Source organism: Osmerus eperlanus, chromosome 27 (assembly GCF_963692335.1).
Source record: "Osmerus eperlanus chromosome 27, fOsmEpe2.1, whole genome shotgun sequence".
NCBI lineage: Eukaryota > Metazoa > Chordata > Actinopteri > Osmeriformes > Osmeridae > Osmerus > Osmerus eperlanus.
The window spans coordinates 117,944-130,408 of record NC_085044.1 but is presented as its reverse complement, the minus strand read 5'-3'; positions in this window follow the sequence as shown (position 1 = coordinate 130,408).

Below are 12,465 nucleotides of genomic sequence, written 5' to 3'. Positions count from 1 at the left end.
GCTTCCACTGTGGCCCATTCATCAGGGTTCACTGCCCATCCAAGAATGCTTATGGTGGTCTTATCACCTTACTCCCCATTCCTCAATCCTATCGAGGAGTTTTTTTCTGCATGTAGGTGGAGGGTCTATGAGCATTGGGCTCAAAACCAGAGGTCCCTGCTCCAGGCAATGGATGCTGCTTGTGATGATGTCACAGCAGATCAGTGTAGGGGATGGTTGCGGCATGCACAACGATTCTTCCCCTGTTGCATCGCAAGGGAGAACATCAGATGTGATGTCGATGAAATCTGTGGCCAGACAGACAGGAGTGTGAGGATGAGCAGGAGAGTGAGGATGACTTACTTTCTTACTGTATGTGTTGGTAGTGTAGGTTATACATAATGTTAGTTTTGATGTGCTTATTGTATGACATTATATTGTGCTGTACACATTTCATGTTACAGTAACCACAATGTATGGCAATTACAGTAACAATTTCCAAAGCAGTGTGAATGCAATATGTGATGTGAAACCTTGTAGGCTACTCTTGAATTACTGTAATCTTTTTTCTGTTTGATACACATTTACATTTTATATTTATTCATTTAGCAGACGCTTTTATCCAAAGCGACTTCCAAGAGAGAACTTTACAAAAGTGCGTAAGGTCAATGATCATAAACAATGAGGTAGCCCCAAAAACATTGTGGGTAGCCAAAACATGAAGCACACATTGTGAAAAGCAAAGAAGTGCCAATGGGAAGAAACATAGTTCTTGAAGGTGGAGGTGAGGAGGTGATTCCACCATTGGGCGGCCAGACAGGAGAAGAGCTTGGGTTGGGAGCGGGCGCTCTTGAGAGGTGGGACCACCAGACGGTTGTCAGAAGACGACCGTAGGTGGCGGGTGGGGGTGTAAGGCTGGAGGAGAGACTTGATGTAGTCGGGTGCAGTCCCATTCACCGCTCGGAAGGTCAGTACCAGGGTCTTGAATCTGATATGGGCCGTGATGGGAAGCCAGTGGAGGGAGATGAGGAGCGGGGTAACATGGGAGCGTCTGGGTAGATTGAAGACACATAGTATTCTGGAAAGAAAACATCTACTTCAGTAACTGTAGCACAGTGCACATGAGGGATATTTTTAAGGTCCACTGCCATACTGACAAAACAAAAGGATTTAGTTTGGACTGATGAGTTGTCTGTTTTAGGAGAAAGATGACCCTTTGCAGGTGTGCCATGGTGTTTTGCTGAACCATCTAGGTTATTTTGGCAAATGTATTTAAAGCTTTGAGAATGTCCTCTTTTTTCTCGAGAGATGAGCCAAAGCAATCGAGAAGGAACTTTTCATTTTGGGGGCACTGACTATTTATATGAGAAAATGATTTGGTTTTGAAGCATGAGGTAACTGTTTTGGGTGAGATATGACCTTTTGAAGGTGATCTATGTATTTGTGCTGAACCATATAGGCTATTTTGTCAAATGCACTTAGAGCTTTGAGAATGTCATTTCTGTTTCAAGAATTGAGCCAAAGCAATGGAGAAAAACTGTAATAAGGTGAGGTGTTCCAATCATACATCCATTAAATGGAACCAAAGAGTATATAAGTAAACAAAATATTACTAATAAAAGGTATAAGGGAGCGTCATAGTAGTAGTAGGTTTTCGGACAGGAGACAAATCACAATAATAAGGTGAAGCGTTCAAACCTTGAAGTGTCTGCTAAATTAGGGTGTTGAAATGTCTTGCCTTTGAAGCCTTTTTTCCCCACAATTCAGAGAGACTTCTCTGAAACCACCCACGCCTCTTCCAAGTGTTGTGCATGTGTGACCTTCCTAATCAGAGTTTTGGATGAACAAAGGTAGACGGACAAAAAAAATTGAAAGAAATTATCCCAGCATCAAATGATTTTTACTGAACGTTGAGGGGACTGGTATGAGTAACTAGACCAAGTTTAGTGCATGTGGGCCTTCCTAGGCAGAATTATGGGCCGGACAAAAAGGGAAGACAAATATGGTAAAAAAATCTAAAGATCCAATCCAAAACATGCCCGTAGAGGGGACTCTGATGAGCAGACCAGACCAAGTTTGGGGCATGCGGGGCCTTCCTAGGCAGAGTTATGGGCCAGACAAAAAGGGAAGACAAATATGGTCAAAAATCTAAAGATCCAATCCAAAACACGCCTGTAGAGGGGACTCCGATGAGCAGACCAGACCAAGTTTGGGGCCTTTCTAGGCAGAGTTATGGGCCAGACAAAAAGGGAACACAAATATGGTAAAAAATCTAAAGATCCAATCCAAAACACGCCCGTAGAGGGGACTCTGATGAGCAGACCAGACCAAGTTTGGGGCATGTAGGGCCTTTCTAGGCAGAGTTATGGGCCAGACAAAAAGGGAAGACAAATATGGTCAAAAATCTTAAAATACAATCAAAAACAAGCCCGTAGAGGGATCTCTGATGAGCAGACCAGACCAAGTTTGGGGCATGTAGGGCCTTTCTAGGCAGAGTTATGGGCCGGACAAAAAGGGAAGACAAATATGGTCAAAAATCTTAAAATCCAATCCAAAACACGCCCGTAGAGGGGACTCTGATGAGCAGACCAGACCAAGTTTGGGGCATGTAGGGCCTTTCTAGGCAGAGTTATGGGCCGGACAAAAAGGGAAGACAAATATAGTCATTTAAAAAAAAAAATTCAATCCAAAACACGCCCGTAGAGGGGACTCTGATGAGCAGACCAGACCAAGTTTGGGGCATGTAGGGCCTTTCTAGGCAGAGTTATGGGCCGGACAAAAAGGGAAGACAAATATGGTCAAAAATCTTAAAATCCAATCCAAAACACGCCCGTAGAGGGGACTCTGATGAGCAGACCAGACCAAGTTTGGGGCATGTAGGGCCTTTCTAGGCAGAGTTATGGGCCGGACAAAAAGGGAAGACAAATATAGTCATTTAAAAAAAAAAAATCCAATCCAAAACACGCCCGTAGAGGGGACTCTGATGAGCAGACCAGACCAAGTTTGGGGCATGTAGGGCCTTTCTAGGCAGAGTTATGGGCCAGACAAAAAGGGAAGACAAATATGGTCAAAAATCTTAAAATCCAATCCAAAACACGCCCGTAGAGGGGACTCTGATGAGCAGACCAGACCAAGTTTGGGGCATGTAGGGCCTTTCTAGGCAGAGTTATGGGCCGGACAAAAAGGGAAGACAAATATGGTCAAAAATCTTAAAATCCAATCCAAAACACGCCCGTAGAGGGGACTCTGATGAGCAGACCAGACCAAGTTTGGGGCATGTAGGGCCTTTCTAGGCAGAGTTATGGGCCGGACAAAAAGGGAAGACAAATATAGTCATTTAAAAAAAAAAAATCCAATCCAAAACACGCCCGTAGAGGGGACTCTGATGAGCAGACCAGACCAAGTTTGGGGCATGTAGGGCCTTTCTAGGCAGAGTTATGGGCCAGACAAAAAGGGAAGACAAATATGGTCAAAAATCTTAAAATACAATCAAAAACAAGCCCGTAGAGGGATCTCTGATGAGCAGACCAGACCAAGTTTGGGGCATGTAGGGCCTTTCTAGGCAGAGTTATGGGCCGGACAAAAAGGGAAGACAAATATGGTCAAAAATCTTAAAATCCAATCCAAAACACGCCCGTAGAGGGGACTCCGATGAGCAGACCAGACCAAGTTTGGGGCCTTTCTAGGCAGAGTTATGGGCCAGACAAAAAGGGAACACAAATATGGTAAAAAATCTAAAGATCCAATCCAAAACACGCCCGTAGAGGGGACTCTGATGAGCAGACCAGACCAAGTTTGGGGCATGTAGGGCCTTTCTAGGCAGAGTTATGGGCCAGACAAAAAGGGAAGACAAATATGGTCAAAAATCTTAAAATACAATCAAAAACAAGCCCGTAGAGGGATCTCTGATGAGCAGACCAGACCAAGTTTGGGGCATGTAGGGCCTTTCTAGGCAGAGTTATGGGCCGGACAAAAAGGGAAGACAAATATGGTCAAAAATCTTAAAATCCAATCCAAAACACGCCCGTAGAGGGGACTCTGATGAGCAGACCAGACCAAGTTTGGGGCATGTAGGGCCTTTCTAGGCAGAGTTATGGGCCGGACAAAAAGGGAAGACAAATATAGTCATTTAAAAAAAAAAAAATCAATCCAAAACACGCCCGTAGAGGGGACTCTGATGAGCAGACCAGACCAAGTTTGGGGCATGTAGGGCCTTTCTAGGCAGAGTTATGGGCCAGACAAAAAGGGAAGACAAATATGGTCAAAAATCTTAAAATCCAATCCAAAACACGCCCGTAGAGGGGACTCTGATGAGCAGACCAGACCAAGTTTGGGGCATGTAGGGCCTTTCTAGGCAGAGTTATGGGCCGGACAAAAAGGGAAGACAAATATGGTCAAAAATCTTAAAATCCAATCCAAAACACGCCCGTAGAGGGGACTCTGATGAGCAGACCAGACCAAGTTTGGGGCATGTAGGGCCTTTCTAGGCAGAGTTATGGGCCGGACAAAAAGGGAAGACAAATATAGTCATTTAAAAAAACAAATCCAATCCAAAACACGCCCGTAGAGGGGACTCTGATGAGCAGACCAGACCAAGTTTGGGGCATGTAGGGCCTTTCTAGGCAGAGTTATGGGCCAGACAAAAAGGGAAGACAAATATGGTCAAAAATCTTAAAATCCAATCCAAAACACGCCCGTAGAGGGGACTCTGATGAGCAGACCAGACCAAGTTTGGGGCATGTAGGGCCTTTCTAGGCAGAGTTATGGGCCGGACAAAAAGGGAAGACAAATATAGTCATTTAAAAAAAAAAATTCAATCCAAAACACGCCCGTAGAGGGGACTCTGATGAGCAGACCAGACCAAGTTTGGGGCATGTAGGGCCTTTCTAGGCAGAGTTATGGGCCGGACAAAAAGGGAAGACAAATATAGTCATTTAAAAATAAAAAATCCAATCCAAAACACGCCCGTAGAGGGGACTCTGATGAGCAGACCAGACCAAGTTTGGGGCATGTAGGGCCTTTCTAGGCAGAGTTATGGGCCGGACAAAAAGGGAAGACAAATATAGTAATAAATAAAAAAAAATCCAATCCAAAACACGCCCGTAGAGGGGACTGATGAGCAGACCATACCAAGTTTGGGGTATGTAGGGCCTTTCTAGGCAGAGTTATGGGCCAGACAAAAAGGGAAGAGAAATATAGTCATTTAAAAAAAAAATCCAATCCAAAACACGCCCGTAGAGGGGACTCTGATGAGCAGACCAGACCAAGTTTGGGGCATGTAGGGCCTTTCTAGGCAGAGTTATGGGCCAGACAAAAAGGGAAGACAAATATGGTCAAAAATCTTAAAATCCAATCCAAAACACGCCCGTAGAGGGGACTCTGATGAGCAGACCAGACCAAGTTTGGGGCATGTAGGGCCTTTCTAGGCAGAGTTATGGGCCGGACAAAAAGGGAAGACAAATATAGTAATAAATAAAAAAAAATCCAATCCAAAACACGCCCGTAGAGGGGACTGATGAGCAGACCATACCAAGTTTGGGGTATGTAGGGCCTTTCTAGGCAGAGTTATGGGCCAGACAAAAAGGGAAGACAAATATAGTCATTTAAAAAAAAAATCCAATCCAAAACACGCCCGTAGAGGGGACTCTGATGAGCAGACCAGACCAAGTTTGGGGCATGTAGGGCCTTTCTAGGCAGAGTTATGGGCCAGACAAAAAGGGAAGACAAATATGGTCAAAAATCTTAAAATCCAATCCAAAACACGCCCGTAGAGGGGACTCTGATGAGCAGACCAGACCAAGTTTGGGGCATGTAGGGCCTTTCTAGGCAGAGTTATGGGCCAGACAAAAAGGGAAGACAAATATGGTCAAAAATCTTAAAATCCAATCCAAAACACGCCCGTAGAGGGGACTCTGATGAGCAGACCAGACCAAGTTTGGGGCATGTAGGGCCTTTCTAGGCAGAGTTATGGGCCGGACAAAAAGGGAAGACAAATATAGTCATAAAAAAAAAAAAATCAAATCCAAAACACCCCCGTAGAGGGGACTCTGATGAGCAGACCAGACCAAGTTTGGGGCATGTAGGGCCTTTCTAGGCAGAGTTATGGGCCAGACAAAAAGGGAAGACAAATATGGTCAAAAATCTTAAAATACAATCAAAAACAAGCCCGTAGAGGGATCTCTGATGAGCAGACCAGACCAAGTTTGGGGCATGTAGGGCCTTTCTAGGCAGAGTTATGGGCCGGACAAAAAGGGAAGACAAATATGGTCAAAAATCTTAAAATCCAATCCAAAACACGCCCGTAGAGGGGACTCTGATGAGCAGACCAGACCAAGTTTGGGGCATGTAGGGCCTTTCTAGGCAGAGTTATGGGCCGGACAAAAAGGGAAGACAAATATAGTCATTTAAAAAAAAAAAATTCAATCCAAAACACGCCCGTAGAGGGGACTCTGATGAGCAGACCAGACCAAGTTTGGGGCATGTAGGGCCTTTCTAGGCAGAGTTATGGGCCAGACAAAAAGGGAAGACAAATATGGTCAAAAATCTTAAAATCCAATCCAAAACACGCCCGTAGAGGGGACTCTGATGAGCAGACCAGACCAAGTTTGGGGCATGTAGGGCCTTTCTAGGCAGAGTTATGGGCCGGACAAAAAGGGAAGACAAATATGGTCAAAAATCTTAAAATCCAATCCAAAACACGCCCGTAGAGGGGACTCTGATGAGCAGACCAGACCAAGTTTGGGGCATGTAGGGCCTTTCTAGGCAGAGTTATGGGCCGGACAAAAAGGGAAGACAAATATAGTCATTTAAAAAAACAAATCCAATCCAAAACACGCCCGTAGAGGGGACTCTGATGAGCAGACCAGACCAAGTTTGGGGCATGTAGGGCCTTTCTAGGCAGAGTTATGGGCCAGACAAAAAGGGAAGACAAATATGGTCAAAAATCTTAAAATCCAATCCAAAACACGCCCGTAGAGGGGACTCTGATGAGCAGACCAGACCAAGTTTGGGGCATGTAGGGCCTTTCTAGGCAGAGTTATGGGCCGGACAAAAAGGGAAGACAAATATAGTCATTTAAAAAAAAAAATTCAATCCAAAACACGCCCGTAGAGGGGACTCTGATGAGCAGACCAGACCAAGTTTGGGGCATGTAGGGCCTTTCTAGGCAGAGTTATGGGCCGGACAAAAAGGGAAGACAAATATAGTCATTTAAAAATAAAAAATCCAATCCAAAACACGCCCGTAGAGGGGACTCTGATGAGCAGACCAGACCAAGTTTGGGGCATGTAGGGCCTTTCTAGGCAGAGTTATGGGCCGGACAAAAAGGGAAGACAAATATAGTAATAAATAAAAAAAAATCCAATCCAAAACACGCCCGTAGAGGGGACTGATGAGCAGACCATACCAAGTTTGGGGTATGTAGGGCCTTTCTAGGCAGAGTTATGGGCCAGACAAAAAGGGAAGAGAAATATAGTCATTTAAAAAAAAAATCCAATCCAAAACACGCCCGTAGAGGGGACTCTGATGAGCAGACCAGACCAAGTTTGGGGCATGTAGGGCCTTTCTAGGCAGAGTTATGGGCCAGACAAAAAGGGAAGACAAATATGGTCAAAAATCTTAAAATCCAATCCAAAACACGCCCGTAGAGGTGACTCTGATGAGCAGACCAGACCAAGTTTGGGGCATGTAGGGCCTTTCTAGGCAGAGTTATGGGCCGGACAAAAAGGGAAGACAAATATAGTAATAAATTAAAAAAAATCCAATCCAAAACACGCCCGTAGAGGGGACTGATGAGCAGACCATACCAAGTTTGGGGTATGTAGGGCCTTTCTAGGCAGAGTTATGGGCCAGACAAAAAGGGAAGACAAATATAGTCATTTAAAAAAAAAATCCAATCCAAAACACGCCCGTAGAGGGGACTCTGATGAGCAGACCAGACCAAGTTTGGGGCATGTAGGGCCTTTCTAGGCAGAGTTATGGGCCAGACAAAAAGGGAAGACAAATATGGTCAAAAATCTTAAAATCCAATCCAAAACACGCCCGTAGAGGGGACTCTGATGAGCAGACCAGACCAAGTTTGGGGCATGTAGGGCCTTTCTAGGCAGAGTTATGGGCCGGACAAAAAGGGAAGACAAATATGGTCAAAAATCTTAAAATCCAATCCAAAACACGCCCGTAGAGGGGACTCTGATGAGCAGACCAGACCAAGTTTGGGGCATGTAGGGCCTTTCTAGGCAGAGTTATGGGCCGGACAAAAAGGGAAGACAAATATAGTCATTTAAAAAAAAAAAATCCAATCCAAAACACGCCCGTAGAGGGGACTCTGATGAGCAGACCAGACCAAGTTTGGGGCATGTAGGGCCTTTCTAGGCAGAGTTATGGGCCAGACAAAAAGGGAAGACAAATATGGTCAAAAATCTTAAAATACAATCAAAAACAAGCCCGTAGAGGGATCTCTGATGAGCAGACCAGACCAAGTTTGGGGCATGTAGGGCCTTTCTAGGCAGAGTTATGGGCCGGACAAAAAGGGAAGACAAATATGGTCAAAAATCTTAAAATCCAATCCAAAACACGCCCGTAGAGGGGACTCCGATGAGCAGACCAGACCAAGTTTGGGGCCTTTCTAGGCAGAGTTATGGGCCAGACAAAAAGGGAACACAAATATGGTAAAAAATCTAAAGATCCAATCCAAAACACGCCCGTAGAGGGGACTCTGATGAGCAGACCAGACCAAGTTTGGGGCATGTAGGGCCTTTCTAGGCAGAGTTATGGGCCAGACAAAAAGGGAAGACAAATATGGTCAAAAATCTTAAAATACAATCAAAAACAAGCCCGTAGAGGGATCTCTGATGAGCAGACCAGACCAAGTTTGGGGCATGTAGGGCCTTTCTAGGCAGAGTTATGGGCCGGACAAAAAGGGAAGACAAATATGGTCAAAAATCTTAAAATCCAATCCAAAACACGCCCGTAGAGGGGACTCTGATGAGCAGACCAGACCAAGTTTGGGGCATGTAGGGCCTTTCTAGGCAGAGTTATGGGCCGGACAAAAAGGGAAGACAAATATAGTCATTTAAAAAAAAAAATTCAATCCAAAACACGCCCGTAGAGGGGACTCTGATGAGCAGACCAGACCAAGTTTGGGGCATGTAGGGCCTTTCTAGGCAGAGTTATGGGCCAGACAAAAAGGGAAGACAAATATGGTCAAAAATCTTAAAATCCAATCCAAAACACGCCCGTAGAGGGGACTCTGATGAGCAGACCAGACCAAGTTTGGGGCATGTAGGGCCTTTCTAGGCAGAGTTATGGGCCGGACAAAAAGGGAAGACAAATATGGTCAAAAATCTTAAAATCCAATCCAAAACACGCCCGTAGAGGGGACTCTGATGAGCAGACCAGACCAAGTTTGGGGCATGTAGGGCCTTTCTAGGCAGAGTTATGGGCCGGACAAAAAGGGAAGACAAATATAGTCATTTAAAAATAAAAAATCCAATCCAAAACACGCCCGTAGAGGGGACTCTGATGAGCAGACCAGACCAAGTTTGGGGTATGTAGGGCCTTTCTAGGCAGAGTTATGGGCCGGACAAAAAGGGAAGACAAATATAGTCATTTAAAAAAAAAAATTCAATCCAAAACACGCCCGTAGAGGGGACTCTGATGAGCAGACCAGACCAAGTTTGGGGCATGTAGGGCCTTTCTAGGCAGAGTTATGGGCCAGACAAAAAGGGAAGACAAATATGGTCAAAAATCTTAAAATCCAATCCAAAACACGCCCGTAGAGGGGACTCTGATGAGCAGACCAGACCAAGTTTGGGGCATGTAGGGCCTTTCTAGGCAGAGTTATGGGCCGGACAAAAAGGGAAGACAAATATGGTCAAAAATCTTAAAATCCAATCCAAAACACGCCCGTAGAGGGGACTCTGATGAGCAGACCAGACCAAGTTTGGGGCATGTAGGGCCTTTCTAGGCAGAGTTATGGGCCGGACAAAAAGGGAAGACAAATATAGTCATTTAAAAAAAAAAATCAATCCAAAACACGCCCGTAGAGGGGACTCTGATGAGCAGACCAGACCAAGTTTGGGGCATGTAGGGCCTTTCTAGGCAGAGTTATGGGCCGGACAAAAAGGGAAGACAAATATAGTCATTTAAAAATAAAAAATCCAATCCAAAACACGCCCGTAGAGGGGACTCTGATGAGCAGACCAGACCAAGTTTGGGGCATGTAGGGCCTTTCTAGGCAGAGTTATGGGCCGGACAAAAAGGGAAGACAAATATAGTAATAAATAAATAAAAATCCAATCCAAAACACGCCCGTAGAGGGGACTGATGAGCAGACCATACCAAGTTTGGGGTATGTAGGGCCTTTCTAGGCAGAGTTATGGGCCAGACAAAAAGGGAAGACAAATATAGTCATTTAAAAAAAAAATCCAATCCAAAACACGCCCGTAGAGGGGACTCTGATGAGCAGACCAGACCAAGTTTGGGGCATGTAGGGCCTTTCTAGGCAGAGTTATGGGCCAGACAAAAAGGGAAGACAAATATGGTCAAAAATCTTAAAATCCAATCCAAAACACGCCCGTAGAGGGATCTCTGATGAGCAGACCAGACCAAGTTTGGGGCATGTAGGGCCTTTCTAGGCAGAGTTATGGGCCGGACAAAAAGGGAACACAAATATGGTAAAAAATCTAAAGATCCAATCCAAAACACGCCCGTAGAGGGGACTCTGATGAGCAGACCAGACCAAGTTTGGGGCATGTAGGGCCTTTCTAGGCAGAGTTATGGGCCAGACAAAAAGGGAAGACAAATATGGTCAAAAATCTTAAAATACAATCAAAAACAAGCCCGTAGAGGGATCTCTGATGAGCAGACCAGACCAAGTTTGGGGCATGTAGGGCCTTTCTAGGCAGAGTTATGGGCCGGACAAAAAGGGAAGACAAATATGGTCAAAAATCTTAAAATCCAATCCAAAACACGCCCGTAGAGGGGACTCTGATGAGCAGACCAGACCAAGTTTGGGGCATGTAGGGCCTTTCTAGGCAGAGTTATGGGCCGGACAAAAAGGGAAGACAAATATAGTCATTTAAAAAAAAAAATTCAATCCAAAACACGCCCGTAGAGGGGACTCTGATGAGCAGACCAGACCAAGTTTGGGGCATGTAGGGCCTTTCTAGGCAGAGTTATGGGCCAGACAAAAAGGGAAGACAAATATGGTCAAAAATCTTAAAATCCAATCCAAAACACGCCCGTAGAGGGGACTCTGATGAGCAGACCAGACCAAGTTTGGGGCATGTAGGGCCTTTCTAGGCAGAGTTATGGGCCGGACAAAAAGGGAAGACAAATATGGTCAAAAATCTTAAAATCCAATCCAAAACACGCCCGTAGAGGGGACTCTGATGAGCAGACCAGACCAAGTTTGGGGCATGTAGGGCCTTTCTAGGCAGAGTTATGGGCCGGACAAAAAGGGAAGACAAATATAGTCATTTAAAAATAAAAAATCCAATCCAAAACACGCCCGTAGAGGGGACTCTGATGAGCAGACCAGACCAAGTTTGGGGCATGTAGGGCCTTTCTAGGCAGAGTTATTGGCCGGACAAAAAGGGAAGACAAATATAGTCATTTAAAAATTAAAAATCCAATCCAAAACACGCCCGTAGAGGGGACTCTGATGAGCAGACCAGACCAAGTTTGGGGCATGTAGGGCCTTTCTAGGCAGAGTTATGGGCCGGACAAAAAGGGAAGACAAATATAGTAATAAATAAATAAAAATCCAATCCAAAACACGCCCGTAGAGGGGACTGATGAGCAGACCATACCAAGTTTGGGGTATGTAGGGCCTTTCTAGGCAGAGTTATGGGCCAGACAAAAAGGGAAGACAAATATAGTCATTTAAAAAAAAAATCCAATCCAAAACACGCCCGTAGAGGGGACTCTGATGAGCAGACCAGACCAAGTTTGGGGCATGTAGGGCCTTTCTAGGCAGAGTTATGGGCCGGACAAAAAGGGAAGACAAATATGGTCAAAAATCTTAAAATCCAATCCAAAACACGCCCGTAGAGGGGACTCTGATGAGCAGACCAGACCAAGTTTGGGGCATGTAGGGCCTTTCTAGGCAGAGTTATGGGCCGGACAAAAAGGGAAGACAAATATAGTCATTTAAAAATAAAAAATCCAATCCAAAACACGCCCGTAGAGGGGACTCTGATGAGCAGACCAGACCAAGTTTGGGGTATGTAGGGCCTTTCTAGGCAGAGTTATGGGCCGGACAAAAAGGGAAGACAAATATAGTCATTTAAAAAAAAAAATTCAATCCAAAACACGCCCGTAGAGGGGACTCTGATGAGCAGACCAGACCAAGTTTGGGGCATGTAGGGCCTTTCTAGGCAGAGTTATGGGCCAGACAAAAAGGGAAGACAAATATGGTCAAAAATCTTAAAATCCAATCCAAAACACGCCCGTAGAGGGGACTCTGATGAGCAGACCAGACCAAGT